At 44.4% G+C, this 18816-nt stretch overlaps 1 protein-coding gene across 1 annotated transcript in view; it reads left to right on the top strand.

Annotated features, from left to right (window-relative positions):
• Nucleotides 1–18816, top strand: part of LOC126335345 (neuroligin-2-like) — a 656601-nt gene that overhangs the window by 277116 nt on the left and 360669 nt on the right. The gene's annotated exons all lie outside the window — the stretch shown is intronic.

Raw genomic sequence — 18816 nt, 5'->3', positions numbered from 1 at the left:
TTTGTTTTACAAGTTGAATGTCAACAGCCTGGCGATGAAAGCACGGCGTGACTTGATAGACTGAAAAGAGCTCCAAGGTGACTTGTTTTGGTTTCCGTAGGCAGCCGTTCATTTGCTCGTTGCATGTCGGGTTGGTTGGGTTGTTTGGGGGAGGAGACCAAATAGCGAGGTCATCGGTCTCATCGGATTAGGGAAGGACGGGGAAGGAAGTCGGCCGTGCCGTTACAAAGGAACCATCTCGGCATTTGCCTGGAGTTATTTAGGGAAATCGCGGGAAACCTAAAGGATTGAACCGTTGTTCTACCAACGCGAGTACAGTGTGTCGTTGTACGTCTATCACATTTGCCAGTGTGTTAGCATGACGTTACAACTGTCATTAGCAGTTCACTCAAAGACAGTAAGCGAGACACACATTTATACAAATAGAGCATAAGTCACTAAATCTACTGCAGAGTACTACACACCTAAATAAATCTGCTCAAGGAGACAATTATTTTGTTGTATAGACTGACCACGGAAGTGAAACATTCAATTTGTTGGTGAATTGAAAAGGAGCAGGTAAAGGCTTTCTGCAGTAAGTGTAATTACGCTGATACAGTATTAGAGTATTTAGCAGGCTTGAAATCTTATTACAACTCTAACAGGCGATCCCTAAGCAAAGAAGGTTACCGCTGAGCTAGTATGAAGACCGATATATCAACACAGCGTACCACCGATGCCGCAAACCTCGGATCAGGGTACACAGAAACGCAAGCACCACGTAACAGAGGCTGTGGAGTAGCACCATGTAATTTCACCGACAAAATACCACTTCGAAGTCAAACGTAGACAGAAAGAACTGAGCTCATTAACCAAAATCGTTACTGAAATTACCAAAGCGAGGTAAGGAGTGCCGACGGCTCTGACAAATGGGGAGAAACAAACTCACGCAAACACAGCCATTACGTCATAGATGCAGGCTCGACCCGTTAAACAGAGACGCTTCTGGTGCTCAAGGACACCTTCTGTCATGCTCCCATTCTGTTCACGTCATTAGAACCAGAGTTTCAGTGAAACTATGGCACACTGACCGGTGATGGCCAGTCTGCTTCTTGCTAGCTGACTTCAACACCGAGACGCAGCCACCTTGATGCATATCACCGCCAAGGTCGGCTACTGCCGCCTACTGGGCCATTGCGGATGAGAAGACTGATGAGCAGACAGCTCTCCTCCACTGCTGAATCATTTCAGATAATCAGGGCGCAGCCATCTTCATAACGACCAGGCGAGGAGCGTCCACATGGCGCCCTGCCCGATTCTTGAGCATCTGTTGCTGCCTTGGGCGATCCATGGTGCGTGGCCCGAACCTAGTCTTCACGACAACCAGCATCCTTGACCACAGTCGGTAGTCTCCACCTAAGTGCACTGTGGGCTGTTTTCGAGAGTGCTGAGTTGGTAGCAGCAGTGGGCTATCGCAGTGTGTTCGGGCGGGCCGCGCCTTCCTCTCCCAGCACAACACACACCCATGACGCTGACCTGCAGCAGCGGTAGTGTCAAGACTCCGTAAGGAGGCGTCATCATTGCTTTGCGGCACGTGTGCTCATACTCGGCTGCCGCCTGCGGCTCTTTGTAAACTCTGCTTGACCAATGTACGTTCTTATAGACAATGCTGTATCACGCCTCCAGGCGTGCGCTGGACCACACACACCCACTCTTTGCTCAATTGTCTGATCAGAACGCGACCCCTCGCTACAATTCTAATTAAGTCGCAGAAAAGATCATCCTACCACACGAAAGTGCTCAACGAGGACAATCGAGTGAGCTACTGAAATGTTTATTTATCCACTCAAATAGCCGGTGCGATATGTCTGAATTACGCAATTAAAAAAAGTCAGCGTAACTAATAATGCAAAACAGATATCCAAATAGCAATGCAGCAAACTTACATTATGAACAACACTTTTATTTTAAGGTTGAAGTATTTAAAAACGGTTTTTGTCGTCAAAGAATTTTGATCACTATTGAGGAGGAAGTGATGGTGGAATCCCATGGAAAAATAATGTTCTAGGATGTGTTGATGGCAATAAACATCGCTTCTGCTTTCCACAGCAATTTTGACTTCGCTGGAGGGGACCGCGTCCTGTACTTTTCAACAAAATGGTTCAAATGGTTCTGAGCACTATGGCACTCAACTTCTGAGAGGTCATTAGTCCCCTAGAACTTAGAACTAGTTAAACTTAACCAACCTAAGGACATCACACACATACATTCCCGCGGCAGGATTTGAACCTGCGACCGTAGCGGTCTCGCGGTTCCAGACTGCAGCGCCTAGAACCTCACGGCCACTTCGGCCGGCACTTTTCAACACAAAGAAAGTCAAATTTACATTACAATAATGCCTTGAGAGGGAGAATGTAATTGAAATTGGCCTATGAGAATCATGTTCACTGTATTACAAGTGGAACTTACCTATGGGCAAAGGATGCATTAATTAAATGAAACAACACTCGTATATTGGAGTGCATGCTCACTCACACACATAAGCTCAAACGCGAACGCGCACACACACACACACAAATATGGTTCTTTGCACTATGGGTCTTAACGTGTGACGTCATCAATCCCCTAGAACTTAAAACTACTTAAACCTAACTAACCTAAGGACATCACACGCATCCATTCCCGAGGCACCATTCGAACCGGCGACCGTAGCGGTCGCGCGGTTCCAGACTATAGCGACTAGAACCGCTCTGCCACCTTGGCCGGCTTCCACAGCTAGTAAAGGCGTAATTTATAAAGGGCCTATCCAGAGTTTAGACTATAAACTAGGCAGAAAAGGAAGGTAATGACCTGGGATATCGTCGGCAACACTGCTAATACAGTGTCCTAAAATGTAAGGCAGAAAAGGAAGGTAATGACGAAGTGTACTTGCCTCATGTGGAGAATCTGCTCACATGTTGGGGCGATTCTTCACCAAAGTCCAGCGGTAGTGTTGATCGAGATCGAGTAGTGCTCCTTCGAAGACGAAAATCAGGCAGCCTTAATGGGTCGCCGTTCTAATTTATCCATTCTTACGAGGCTCTCCCAGCCCTGGAATAAAATACCAACTCAAACAGAGGCGACCTCAAGGAACGAACTCCGACTGTTGCCTTGCTCCAGCTATGGGCAAGCACCTTCCAAGAAGCGACCTTATATTGCCGAAAGCAGTGGGTGCTCCATGAGTGCCACACACTAAGGCCCATCTGCCAAGAACTTGCGTGAATCAGAAAGAAAAGAAGGAACGCCACAACTAAATACTTGAGTGTCTCCTTTGTACGAGGAAGCGTCTGTTGCTATGTAACAAGTAACTCAGCTTGGAATATTCGATGTTAAGTAGATTCTGTACAATGATCTGGGATATCGGCGGCAACATTGCTAATGCAGTGTCCTAAAATGTAAGGCAGGCAGCTAGCTCCTCATTTAAACCAACACCCCACCCATACACCACAAGAACAACAGAGCCGTTGAACATCGATCTGCTCATTAACGAATCCGAATGACTGACGTGGCATAAAATTTCATGCGTCGGTACCACGAGATCGGTGAGGTTGATTCCTTGTCGTGCTTCATCTGTGGCATCAGCTGAGCATTAATTTCAGCCCAATTAAAATCTTTTGCAAAAGACATTAATCGATTCACTCAATCTGCTGGACTCCAGCTCCGATTCGTCTTTGAAACGTTGCTTAATATACTGCATCATAGCTGCAATAAAACTGATGTTCTAATGGCTTGAGATGTCATAGTACACGATAAACGCAACTTCATATTGGCTGTTATTTCCCGAAATACAGGCGACAAATGAAAAATCCGTACTGGTAGCAGGAAATGTCATTGTATAAAAAACAAAACTGTATGATTCCGCGCTAGCACTTGGCTAGTATCCCTCAACATGATGTTGCTACCGGCCGATGTGGCCGAGCGGTTCTAGGCGCTTCAGTCTGGAACCGCGGGACCGCTACGGTAGCAGGTTCGAATCCTGCCCCGGGCATGGATGTGTGTGATGTCCTTAGGTTAGTTAGGTTTAAGCAGTTCTAAGTTCTAGGGGACTGATGACCTCAGATGTTACGTCCCATAATGGTCAGAGCCATTTGAACCATTTTGATGTTAAAAAACATGGCGGTTAAATATCCAGTTGGCTTCGAATAAGGCGGCACCTTCACAGTGAGATTTTTTAAATATAGGTTTATGTAGGCTACGCATCATGTTACCAATTCCACTGACACATCCTCTCGTCGCATGTGGGAATAGTGTGAATCCGACAGAACCGGTACGAGGCTACAGATTAGGTGTACAAATGCGTTCCGGATTACCTCATGCATGTGCCAGCTATTCCGCAGCTGGAAGGGGACGGTGCCTCGCCGAGGCATCGCGGCCGCGACGCACAAAGCGTGGCTCGCAGCAGCTGCCCTCCCTCCTGCCACCCTCCCCCCTTTCCCTCCTACTTGGCAGCGTCGCCTGGATATTCCTGGCGGCGGCTCAGCCCGGCTCTTGTTTACTGCTGTGCGCCTGCCTTCCTGCGTGCCCGCAGCCAGACAACAGGCAGCGAAAGCGACTGCACGCCGCGCCGCGCCTCGCCACGCTACGCCCACCACTGTGCCATTAATGAAGCCTCCCGCCGGGTCGAGTGCCTGCTGCGCGCAGAGTGGCGACCGCGTCAGGTGATACGGAGGTTCTACTCGCCAGAAATGGCTGTTGACTCCTTCTCCAGCACTGAAATGGAGCGTGTAACAGGTCTCAGCTGTGGCTGTTGCGTAGCAGGTACGTCTTTACCGAAAAAGTAGCTGGAGAACGACAACGAGGGTTACCGCTTGAGGTGGAAGATTTGTCGCTATCTTAAAGTCGCCCCTAGACGATCTGTCCTATTACGTCGTACTTGGGGATGCGCATTAAGATACTACATGTAGGCGTAAGACTGAGAGATTGAGCAATAACACTGAGCACTATTTTCTCTATCTATAATACCAAAGACATATAGAGGGTGGTGCACTGATTGTGGCCGGGCAAAATAACTCACGAAATAAGCGTCAAACGAAAAATCTACAAAGAACGAAAGTTGTCTAGCATGAATGGGGAAACCAGATGGCGCTATGGTTGACGCGCTAGATGGCGCTGCCATAGGTCAAACGGATGTTGTTGTTGTTGTTGTTGTGCTCTTCAATCCTGAGACTGGTATGATGCAGCTCTCCATGCTACTCTATCCTCTGCAAGCTTCTTCATCTCCCAGTATTTACTGCAACCTACATCCTTCTGAATGTGCTTAGAGTATTCATCTCTTGATCTCCCTCTACGATTTTCACCCTCCACGGTGCCCTCCATTGCTGAATTGGTGATCCCTTGATGCCTCGGAAAATGCCCTACCAACCGGCCCCTCCTACTTGTCAAGCTGGGCCACAAACTCCTCTTCTCCCCAATTCTATTCAATACCTGCTCATTAGTTAAGTGATCTACCCATCTAATCTTCAGCATTCTTCTGTAGCACCACATTTCGAAAGCTTCTATTCTCTTTATCGTCCACGTTTCACTTCCATACTCCATACAAATACTTTCAGAATTGACTTCCTGACACTTAAATCTATATTCGATGTTAACAAATTTCTCTTCTCCAGTAACGCTTTCCTTGACATTGTCATCCTACATTTTATATCCTCTTTAGTTCGACCATCATCAGTTATTTTGCTCCCCAAATAGTAAAACTCCTTCACTACTGTAAGTGTCTCATTTCCTAATCTAATTCCCTCAGCATCACCCGACTTATCAAACGAATATCAGGTGCGTTTTTTTAAAGTAGGGATTCACCTTTTTTATTACATTTTCGTGTAGTACGTAAATAAATATGAATGTTTTAGTTGGACTACTTTCTTCCCTTTGTGATAGATGGCGCTGTAATACTCACAAACATATGGCTCACAATTTTAGACGAACAGTTGGTAACAAGTAGGTTTTTTTAAACTAAAATACAGAACGTAGGTACGTTTCAACATTTTATTTCGGTTGTTCCAATGTGATAGTATCTACCTTTGTGAACTTATCATTTCTGAGAACGCATGCTGTTACAGCGTGATTACCTGGAAATACCACATTAATGCAATAAATGCTCAAAATGATGTCCGTCAACCTCAATGCATTTGGCAATACGTGAAATGACATTCGTCTCAACAGCGAGTAGTTCGCTTTCCGTAGTGTTTGCACATGCATTGACAATGCGCTGATGCATGTTGTCAGGCTTTGTCGGGGGATCACGATGGCAAATATCCTTCAACTTTCCCCGCAGAAAGAAATCCGAGGCCGTCAGATCCGGTGAACGTGAGGGCCATGGTATGGTGCTTTGACGACCAATCCACCTCAGATGAAATATGCTATTCAATGCCGCTTCAATCGCACGCGGGTTATGTGCTGGACATCCATCATGTTGGAAGTACATCGCCATTCTGTCATGCAGTGAAACATCTTGTAGTAACATTGGTAGAACATTACGTAGGAAATGAGCATTTATTGCACCATTTAGATTGCTATCGATAAAATGGAGGCCATTTATCCTTCCTCCCATAATGCCGTACCACGTATTAACACGCTAAGGTCGCTAATGTTCCACTTGTCGCAGCCATCGTCGATTTTCTGTTGCCCAGTAGTGCATATTGTGTCGGTTTACGTTACCGCTGTTGGTGAATGACGCTTCGTCGCCTAATAGAACGTGAGCAACAAATATGTCACCGTCCCGTAATTTCTCTTGTGCCCAGTGGCACAACTGTACACGATGGTTAAAGTCGTCGCCATGCAATTCCTGGTGCACAGAAGTATGGTAAGAGTGCAATCGATGTTCATGTAGCATTCTCAATAGCGAAGTTATGAGATTCCCGATTCTCGCGCAATTTGTATGCTACTGATGTGCGGATTAACATCGACAGTAGCTAAAACACCCTCTTGGGCATCATTATTTGTTGCAGGTCGTTGTTGACGTTTCACATGTGGCTGAACACTTCCTGTTCCCTTAAATAACGTAACTATCCGGCGAAAGGTCCGAACACTTGAATGATGTCGTCCACGTCACCGAGCAGCATACATAGCACACCCCGTTCGGGATTTTGATCACAATAGCCATACATCAACACGATATTGACCTTTTCCGCAACTGGTAAGCGGTCCATTTTAACACGGGTCATGCATCACGAAGCAAATAGCGTCCACACTGGCGGAATGTTACGTGATACCACGTACTTATACGTTTGTGACTATTACAGCGCCATCTATCACAAAGCGAAAAAAGTGATCCAACTAAAAGATTCATATTCATTTACGTACTACACCAAAATGTAATAAAAATGGGGGTTTCTTTTGTAAAAAACGTTGTTGATATCCGTTTGACGTATAGCAGCGCCATCTAGCGGGCCAGCCATAGCGCCATCTGGTTTCCCCCTTCAAGCTATACGAGTTTCGTTCTTTGTAGCTTTTTGGTTGGTGCTTATTTCGTTAGCTATTTGGCCCGGTCACTATCAATGGACCACCCTGTACACATACACTGAAACGAGAAAAGCGATGGGTTACATCTTACCATAGTGTCGCACCTCCTTCTTCCCGGCGTAATGCATCAGCCCGACATGGCATGCAGTCAACAAATCGTTTCAAGTCCCCCTGCAGATACAGTGGACCAATCTGCCTCTACAGTCATCCATAACAGCTGAAGTATTGCTAGTGCGGGATGCTTTGGACGAACTGACTTCTCGATTGCGTGCCGCGAATTTTCGATGGGATTCATGTAGGGCGATGTAGGAGGTAAAATCATATGCTCGAGTTGTCCAGTAAGTTCGCCAAACAAGTCACAAACAAACGCCGCACACTGACATGGTGCATTGTTATCCATAAAAAATTGAATTCCATTAATGGCTGCAAGTGGTCTCCAAGCAGACGAATATAACGACTTGGCAGTCAACGGTCATTTCAGCTAGACAAGTGGATCCACTCCATTCAGTGTAAACCAAGACCACTCCATTATGGAGCTACCAACAGCTTGCACAGTGCCTTGTTGACAACTTGAGTCTATCACTTAAAATGAATTCGCAGTTGCGAATAAATACATCCAGCAGTAGTAGAATGGAATGACGACATTCAAAATTTCTGCCGAACTGGGATTCGAACCACGATTATCTGCTTATTACGAGCGTTCGCCTCACCATCTCGCTATCCGTACACTAATCAGGGCTCGACTCAAACTTCCAGATCTCATCAACCATGCGTCCGCGACCTCTACTCGCACATGTGTTATGTATATTCCCGTGCACATTAGACACTGTACTTGAAATTCGCTTGCCTGGTATCGGCGGATAAATACGATACTGCCATTACTATGTTACTCGTGATTACGACGCGAAGCTCTTTTGGACATGCATGCACGTCCGAAGGAGCAGTGGCCGATCGGTTCTAGGCGCTTCATTCTGCAACCGCGCTGCTGCTGCGGTTGCAGTTTCGAATCCTGCCTCGTGCATGGATGTGTGTAATGTCCTTAGGTTAGTTCGGTTTAAGTAGTTCCAAGTCTAGGGGATTGATGACCTCAGATGTTAAGTCCCATAGTGCTTATAGCCATTTGAACCAACCGAAGGAACAGGCACTGCAGCAACCACAGCTGTTATGAAACCCATGAAATGAATTCGGAATAGGGAATAAGGACTTGCATCAGCTGTAGAATAGAATGACGGCATTGAAAATTTGTACCGGACCGGGATTCGAACTCGTTTCTCTCGCTTATCTTGAGTAATCGTCTTACCGTTTGGCTATCTTTGCACGACTCACAGGCAGATCCAAACTTCCATGTGTCGTCAATCACGCGTCCATAACCTGTACTCGTTCATCCGTTGTGTATGTTCCCGTACAGATCGGACGTTGTATTTGAAAGTCGCTATTCTGAATTCATTCGATGTGTTTCGTTACAGCTGTGGTTGTTTGCTTTGCGTGTTCCCTTGGATATGCATGCATGTCCAAAGGAACTTTGCATCGTAATCAAAATAACACAGGCACTCCAATATCGTACTTGGGTCGAAGATTTCGTGGTGTCTGCACCACACTCGAAATGTACCATCAGCTCTTACCAATTGAACTCTGGACTCATCCGACCAGCCACGATTTTCCAGTCGTCTGGGGTCCAACAGATACGGTCACGCCCCCAGGAAAGTTACTGTAGGTGATGTCTTGCTATTAGCAAAGGCACTCTCGTCAATCGTCTTCTGTTATAGACCATTAACACCAGATTCTGAAACACGACCTATCGGATACATTCGACATGCGTCCCACATTGTTTTTTGTAGTTATTTCGCGCAATGTTGCTTGTCTGTTACCGACAACTCTACGCGAACGCCGCTGCTCTCGGTCGGTAAGCGATGGCTGCCGATCACTGCGTTTTCAGTGGAGAGATGTATTGCCTGAAATTTACTATTCTCGGCACACACTTGACACTGAGGATCTCGGAATACTGAATTCACTAACGATTTCCGAAGTGGAATGTCCCATGCGCATAACTCCTACTTCCATTCGGCGTTCCCGTATTGCAGACATAAACGCTTCTGAAACCTTTTCATGTGAATCACCTGAGTACAAATGATAGCTCCGCCAACGCACTGCACTGTTATGGCTTGTGTGCGCGACACAACCACCATGTGCATATGGCTATCCCATGAGTTTTGTCAGCTCAGTGTATAGGACGGGTGTGTGTAAGACTGAAAGATGGCAGCAATATTTAGCAGATAGAAAACTTTTGAAGTATATTGCACTGCCCAGAAATAACGTGCCATCTGTGGGCACTACTGATAATATCCTTGCATCACTCACGTGCTGCAGTTCGTTGATATCTTCGTGTACCTTGGTCATTGTTGTTATTGTGCTGAAAATGAGTTCAAGACAAGAAAAAGGACTTTCTTCTTAAAGTGGTTCGACATGTATAAATCATTGCACTACAGTGACATGTTAGGGCAGATCCGTAAAAAAATATAAATGTTAATGATGAATCCTATCATTTGGAGTTAAGAATATAGATTGAATGGTACCCCTACACCCATGAGGAAGTTTTAAATTTTTTGTCTTTATTGTAATTTCATTTCCCTGCCCCATATGGACATGGGAGGACTGGCAATGGCACAGTCCACCACTCTTCAGGCAAACGATTTTACAAAATACATGAAAGGGGAACGCTTACAAAAAATGGGGGGGAGGGTAAAAGGGGGGCATAAGAAACACAGTAGATGGAGATGGTGGGAGTTACCTTAAAAATTTAATTAATGCAAAGATATGAATAATGGTGTGTACAGGTATATATCAGTATGTATACATTTCTTAGTGGAAAATAGTCCTTTACTGTACATATTCTGCATGAAACCTTACGATACCTAAGACTGAATACTTTGTGGTGAAACTTCTCTTGAAATTTCAAGTGTTTGATAGAACTGTCAGTGGCACCCACATGGGTAGTCGTCCATGTTAAAGCGCCACTTCAGTGGCATAGGTATGGGAAGAGATATGGCCGAGCACATTTAGAATTGCACTAATTAATCCCACAATTCCATGAGTACCATGGTATAATAAGAGGCAAACATCGACGAGCATCACGACAGCTATAGCAGGGCTGAAATTTACTCATTGTAAGTTCAATAAAAGCTTCTATCAGCTCAACTTAAGCGCCACCCCATTATGTATTTGCAGAGAGAAAGAACTTGTATCACGTAAACAGCCTTCAGGTAATCTTCAGGCTCTTGGTCATCATTGTCAAAGTAGCCTCCAAACTTTGTTAGCATCGAACGGTATGGTGAAGCATAAAATATTATACGAGTTCGTTAACGGTGCCATCATCCCGATATAGCTCCCTGCACTGCTAATTTAAAACTCTTAATGATTAGAATGCCAGTGGAACACCAAATTACAGCAACATCATTATATTGCCACGTGTTTCTCAGTAAGATATGGAATGCTCAGGATAAAAACGTATGTCGCTACGTAGCTATCCAAATCTGGTATTTGTATACTGTTCTCCAATTCTGTCTAGATAGTACTTACAGATTTGAATAAATATACAGATCCTTGTCCGCATAATTTGCCACAATTCTTACAGAACATAGCAGATAATATTTCAGTATTAAATTAATACATTCTTTAATATGTATTGAACTGGTAATATCTCAGATGTGTACCAATGGCGATATATTGTTCTTACTGTGTTATCAACAGGATTTTTATGGCATACCACCTCAGTGTATCCTGTGTTTATTCGTTTCAGTATACTGTGGGTATAAAATATGTTTCGTGTCGGGATCTGTCCTTTATTAAGCTCATGTAACTTCGTACCAGGGTATAATTTAAGCTAGTGTTTACTTGAACTCGTCAAAACAAACTGCAATATAACATTTCTAGAGTTCAGATGGTTGTATGGGCACATTTCGAAAGCCAGTTATAATTTTAGAAAAGTGTTCAGCTCCCGGAGCAGGAGAGGTGTGCCGGCAACATATCAAATGTGCCCGTCGGATTTAGGACAAGGAAAAGTTGCCGGTCAGTGTGCATGTGGTTTTCAGGTAGCTTATCACGTCGCACACGGTGAATACTGAGTAGGTACCCAGCTCAGTTACAGTAAATGATTCTAGAACATGTAGAAAGCTTTCGTTCACTTCAGCACGAATAACACTACATGCAAACAGTTGGGGCACACGTATTCCATCCAGGGGATAACGGGGTGACGACAGAGAATTGTGTCTGGCCAACCCTTAGGCCATGTCCTACGTAAGCAACAGAAGCTACTGGCAGCGGGCGACGACTTCTGTTGACAAAACACAACCGCAGGCATCGTTACGGAAGTGTCGTAGATGTGTACCCCAACTGTTTGCATGTAGTGTTATTCGTGCTGAAGTGAACGAAACCTTTCTACATGTTCTAGAATCATTTACTGTAACTGAGCTGGGTACCTTGACACTGCCAGTCATCTGCTAAAACTTGCGACTTTTGAATTCAGCGTGTTTGAATCTTATCGCTGCAACACGTGCAAGTTTGAGAGCAATACTCGTAGCAATGAGTTCTCCAAGCAAAGCCCTAAGTTGGACCCGCCGGCTACTAACTAACGCTTATCACCCGATTTTAAGAAAACTATTCTGTGAAAAAAATTGAATTTCTACATCTTACAGCCTTATATCTTCGCTCGATGAGAACTGAATTAACTTTCGTCATTCACCATAGCTACTGTGCTGCATGAAACTAAGTAAATGACTGCATAAAGCTTTGAAGAGTTCGCAGAAGTAAAAACTCACAGCTTAGAGTATGCGTACAGTTCATTTTTGGCCATATATTACTGCATATGAAACGTAGTCAACATATCGTAACTATAATTAAGTAGAGAGCGGAATGAAACCTCTTTTTCAATCTGGAGATATTTGTTCTCATACCTGCGGACTGTTCACCAGCGGTGAACCTAAATCCTTTCCTGTGCGTTGGGAATCATGAGGTCGCGAAAATCGTCTTATTTAATAAACGGTTCTAGATATAGTAAAGAAGTTTCATGCAAATGACAAACGGTTCTAGATATAGTAAAGAAGTTTAATGCAAATGACAACAAACAAAGTGGACGTATTTTCTCGTATGATGAACACTAGATACGTTTTGTTAAAATGATTGAGCGGAGGGAAATGATGACTCCCTACAAACTGCGCAATGCGATTTTGTCCGAATTTTCAAGTTTTGGAAAAAAATTACTTGCTTGAAAGCAATCAGGGTAATTGCGGAAAACTTAATTAGTGAACTAAAGAAAAATAGAAATATTTCACGATCAGCTGCTGATACATACATCAAAAAACTTTTGCATCACTCCGCTTCCCAGAACTCCGAAGATAGACTTTGAATGTGGATATAGAACTACAAATGCAGTCCCTTTGTTTGTTCGGAGCTGTCACAAAAACCACCCAAAGATGTAAACAGCCATGCATGAGCATCGCCTATTAGACGGAGGGGGTCCGAGAGCCAGTCATTCCACCAGGAAGAAGATACACGGCTCGTGTCGTCTGTAGCTCATCCATGCCTATACGGTTAATACCGCGGTTCGATCGTGTCCGCATTGTTACTTTGTGCCAGGAAGGGCTCTCAGCAAGGGAAGTGTCCAGGCGTCTCTGGGTGAACCAAAGCGATGTTGTTCGGACATGGAGGACATACAGAGAAAGAGGAACTGTCGATGACATGCCTCACTCAGGCCACCCAACGGCTACTACTGCAGTGGATGACCACTACCTACGGATTATAGCTTCGAGGAACCCTGACAGCAACGCCACTATGTTGAATAATGTTTTTCGTGCAGCCACAGGACGTCGTGTTACAGCTCATACTGTGCGCAATAGGCTACATTATACCCAACTTTACTCCCGACATCCACAAGGTCCATCTTTGCAACCACGATACCATGCGGCGCGGTGCAAATGGGCCCAAAAACATGCTGAAATGACCGCTCAGGATTGGCATCACATTCTCTTCACGGATGCGTGTCGCATGTGTGTCCAACCACACACTCGTCGGTGACGTATTTGGAGGCATTCCGGTCAGGCTGAACGCCTTAGACACAATGTCCAGCACGTGCAGCAAGCTGGAGGTTCCCTTCTGTTTTAGGGTGGAATTATGTGGAGCCGACGTACGCCGCTGATGGTAATGAAAGGGGCCGTAACGTGAATGCCATCCTCCGACGACAATTAGCGCCTCCATCGTACACATCTTGTGAATGACTTCTTTAAGGATAACGAGATCGCTCAACTAGAGTGGCCAGCATGTTCTCCCGACATAAATCCTATCGAACATGCCCGGGATGGATTGAAAAAGGCTGTTTATGGACGACGTGACCCACCAACCACTCTGAGGGATCTACGCCGAATCGCCGTTGAGGAGTGGGACAATCTGGACTAACAGTGCCTTTATCAAGGTGTGGATAGTATGCCACGACAAATACAGGCATGCATCAATACAATAGGACGTGCTACTGGGTATTAGATGTACCGGTGTGTACGGAAATCTGGACCATCATCTGTGAAGGTCTCCCGGTTTGGTTCTACAACATGCAATGTGTGGTTTTCATGAGCAATTAAAAGGGTGAAAATAGTGTTAATTTTGATCAGTATTCCAATTTTTTGTACAGGTTCGGAAACTCTCGGAACCGAGGTGATGAAATAATTTTTTCTTATGTGTATATAAGCAAATGGCCAAGAAGGTCATATCTTCTAGACCAAACTATTTTACACACAGAAAGATAGATTGGAGTGATATTCAAATATCATAAAGGCTTCATTGGAATCGGGTACTAAATTTAGAAATTTCGTGGACAGAATACTCTAGGAACACAAGTGAAGTGTCAATTAGATCGTAATTTCTGAATGAAACTTAATATAAAAGAATTAAAGAAATCAGTTATGTTTTGTCAAATGATTCATCTAAAGGAAATAAAATAGATCAGATCAACGTTTGATGTGCCTTTGAATGATACTCAAGTTCATATGCAGCAAATGAGGTGCGTAAAATATTTGTCTAATCAGAGTTAGTTCTTGCTTTCAAACAAATCATTTCACAAAAGGTTTGACTTTCTTTGCAAAAAATTTATATGCTTTATTTAGATTAATTGAAATGCTTCGTGTTAACAATGAGTGCTGTGGAATTACGTTCCCCACAATAAAAGATTTCATAGCTGTTCAACGTGTTTTACTAGGAATGTAATGTGTGTGATAGACTCGAAGATGAAGTATTTCAGCAAGACCTTAAAAATATACTTGAAATGTAGTGAAAAGAGTACAGTTAAAACTGTTCACAAAACAGGTGAGAGGACTGTATATGAGTCAGTTCAAACGTAACAAGTAGCCGGGATCCATGACAATCCAGACTACTAGCCTAAGACGTTACCATTACATCGCAGAGACCTTCCGGGAAACGTCACTCATTCTTCCGTATTTACCTTAGCCAGTTATTCTCCTTCATTAGCCATTCTTCCACACTTATAGGCTGTTGAAAGTTCTTTGTCACATGAGGAATACACGTCTTAAATTTATTGATGAGATAGTTGAACATATCTCTGGTGATCTTAGCAGCTGATCATATAAAGTATGAATTTCTCCAAGAAGATTTCTCTCTTTGTCAAGTTCATCCACAGCGCTCCTTATTGACGTATTTTCCTAAGTAAAGTTAATTTTGTTGCTTTTCTCTTGAGCTACAATATTCTACTGTTTGTGGGTGCTGTTTTATAGAAGCAGCTGGTCATATCCAGTAGCCATCTCATAGTGGGAGATCGTCGCTTCACGCAAGACACCCGAGCGTATCACTGGAAGCTGCCGCTTGCTGCTGGAGTGTTACGTATCCAGACCTCGCGCCCTGTCGGTCGCTTCTGACGCTCACGTAGGACGCATAAACTAACCATGCCGACTCTGCATCAGTGTGGGACAAAATGACAAGAAAAAGAAGAAGAAGTAGGAGAACAAAAAGAAAGCATTTCCAGTAACAAGGTATCCCAGAGTAGTGGATAAGCGCTGATTATGTGCAACTGCGTCTCTCAATGTATTTTGCCTTTTGATCATGAGCAAATGGATATCTGCAGATATTTGCCCAGAAGGGGGTGGGGTTGGGAGGGAGAGGGAAGGGCAAATGAGTTGGTCAGTTTCGAAATGTGTCATGCCATAAGAATTAAATTTTATGGCTGACGCAACAAGCTTATTCTATCCCAAAGAGTTGACGGGTAACCACCCAATATTTCTTATACGTAGGTAACTTTGATAATTAAGGTCAACAAACAGGTTACACAGCCAAGTACATGGTTCACTCACATTAATAAGACCACCATCCTTGACCCGAAAGCCAATGATCATGTCCTTTTCCTCCGTTCCGTATTACGTCAGCGATTACATTTTTCCCGCGTCCCCCCGATGCGATTTATATATCCTCCACTGCTAGTGCTGCCATCTGATGTGTGGTAGCGGTTATTGGACATCGGTGTCTGGCATCTGCAAACAGCAAAAAATTATTTTATATTTCTGTTTATTATACATTTCCGACCGAGAATAACTATACATCGTGTTGTTTAGCGTGTTATTCACAGTTTTGACATTGTGGTAACATGCTTATATCTTACATTTTTGGCGTGATACTTTCATTTTCTACGATATGTTAGGCAAGGACACGGTTTTCGACCCCGTTATCTGTTGTCGCTGTGAAGTGTTCATTTCTCTCGTGGCATGTTTGTTGGGGATGTGCCAAGCGAATTTGAAATGTCGTTGACGTTTGTGGTGTTGAGGTCGGACATACGCTGTTTTGGGGTAGTAGTTATTCATAGTGTTTTTCTATTACCGCAAAGAGGCTTTTATTGCAGTGACATATACTCTTTAAGTACTCTCTTTCTTTGGGCTATTGATTTCTGATGCTGTAGTTTTCTTCTGTTATTAATTTTTCGTATACGCTGTAGTAGTTTTAAGGATTTTTAAGTTGTTTACTACGTTGGTTCGGTGGTGATTTTGTGCTGTTAGGTGACCTGCGAATGTTGAGTGTGAGCTCTTCCTTTTCAGTGCTCCTCTAAGGTGTTATGCGGAATTCCTCTCCAATTCATATGAAGGGCTTACCGGCCGGATTGGCTGAGCGGTTCTAGGCGCTTCAGTCTGGAACCGTGCGACCCCTACGGTCGCAGATTCGAATCCTGCCTCGGGCATGGATGTGTGTGATGTATTTAGCTTTGGTAGGTTTAATTAGTTCTAAGTTCTAGGGGACTGATGACCTAAGCTGTTAAGTCCCATAATGCTCAGAGCCCTTTGAACCATTTTTATGAAGGGCTTCAGTTCGTCCCTGGCTTCACACATCTCGTTTTTGTTATACTCATTCAGTCACTTCCTATCGGGTTCAATTTGATACTGATTACAGATACGATATCAGTGATTACGAACACAAGTAATGTCTTTATATTTGCTAACAATATCTATTGTGACTGGGAATATTGCATGTTTTGTTTTCGAGCTCAGGTCGGGAGAACTAGCAGTTAGCCAGTGACGAGATTCTTGTGAGACACTCACAAGGGATACAGACAGTTTTGTGAGCCCCTGCCAACAAGGCTGGGAGGAGTAACCTATCCCACCATGCAGTGCAGCTGAGCTGCCGACCTTTAGTGCCTTCTGGAGGCTGCTGCAAGCTTTTTCTGTGAGGTGCAGGAAAGCAATGTACATTACACGAGTAACACGAAAAGATATAGTCCCAAAACATTATGTATGTACCGCTACAAAGCTTTCCAATGGTGTATAAAATATTACACCATTAACAGAAAAGGTTTATGATAAACATCTCTTTCTTTCAACCTCAGTTTTCTCAACAAGTTATCGTTAGTGACCTTCGACACTATGCCACGGGAAATTACTTACTGACGAGCATTCAGCATCTGGTCAGCACTTACCAATTCAGTCTTCTTGTCTCATCTAGTCCCACAAAGTTATAAGGGAGTTGGAGAAGCGTTGCTTCCAGTGACCTTACCAATTCAGTCTTCTTGTCATATCAAATCCCACAAAGGTATATAGGAGTTCCCAGAATGAGATTTTCACTCTGCAGCGGAGTGTGCGCTGATATGAAACTTCCTGGCAGATTAAAACTGTGTGCCCGACCGAGACTCGAACTCGGGACCTTTGCCTTTCGCGGGCAAGTGCTCTACCAACTGAGCTACCGAAGCACGACTCACGTCCGGTACTCACAGCTTTACTTCTGCCAGTATCCGTCTCCTACCTTCCAAACTTTACAGAAGCTCTTCTGCGAAACTTGCAGAACTAGCACTCCTGAAAGAAAGGATACTGCGGAGACATGGCTTAGCCACAGCCTGGGGGATGTTTCCAGAATGAGATTTTCACTCTGCAGCGGAGTGTGCGCTGATATGAAACTTCCTGGCAGATTAAAACTGTGTGCCCGACCGAGACTCGAACTCGGGACCTTTGCCTTTCGCGGGCAAGTGCTCTACCAACTGAGCTACCGAAGCACGACTCACGTCCGGTACTCACAGCTTTACTTCTGCCAGTATCCGTCTCCTACCTTCCAAACTTTACAGAAGCTCTTCTGCGAAACTTGCAGAACTAGCACTCCTGAAAGAAAGGATACTGCGGAGACATGGCTTAGCCACAGCCTGGGGGATGTTTCCAGAATGAGATTTTCACTCTGCAGCGGAGTGTGCGCTGATATGAAACTTCCTGGCAGATTAAAACTGTGTGCCCGACCGAGACTTCTGTAAAGTTTGGAAGGTAGGAGACGGATACTGGCAGAAGTAAAGCTGTGAGTACCGGACGTGAGTCGTGCTTCGGTAGCTCAGTTGGTAGAGCACTTGCCCGCGAAAGGCAAAGGTCCCGAGTTCGAGTCTCGGTCGGGCACACAGTTTTAATCTGCCAGGAAGTTTTATATAGGAGTTGCCGAACCGCTGCTTCCAGTGACCTTTCACCAGGACAGACCTGCTGTAGCCGCCCACAAACAGTTGCTAGACTCATCTCTCAACTCAACAGAATTCCACTTAATGTTCCAGCTTCGCACAATGTGATCCCAGTACTTCACGGCGTCACTCTGCCTGTAACATCTGCTCGAATTTCTGGTGTTGTCATCCGTCTGTTCGTCAGCGCCAGTGGAATAGCACTACGAACCTTTGTGTAAGGAACCGTACAGGCTCTTCTTGTCTCTCCGTTGTCTGCAGTCCCTCTCGGCACCACTAATTCTCCAGTTTCTGTACTACAGACAACTGTCTGCAAGCTATCGATATGATGGTCACGTATCTCTGATGCCAGTGATCCGACTTTTTCTCCGAGTAAGAAA

Source organism: Schistocerca gregaria, chromosome 2 (assembly GCF_023897955.1).
Source record: "Schistocerca gregaria isolate iqSchGreg1 chromosome 2, iqSchGreg1.2, whole genome shotgun sequence".
Lineage (NCBI taxonomy): Eukaryota > Metazoa > Arthropoda > Insecta > Orthoptera > Acrididae > Schistocerca > Schistocerca gregaria.
Note: the sequence above shows the minus strand (reverse complement) of the source record. Positions and strands in the feature narration are given on the sequence as shown.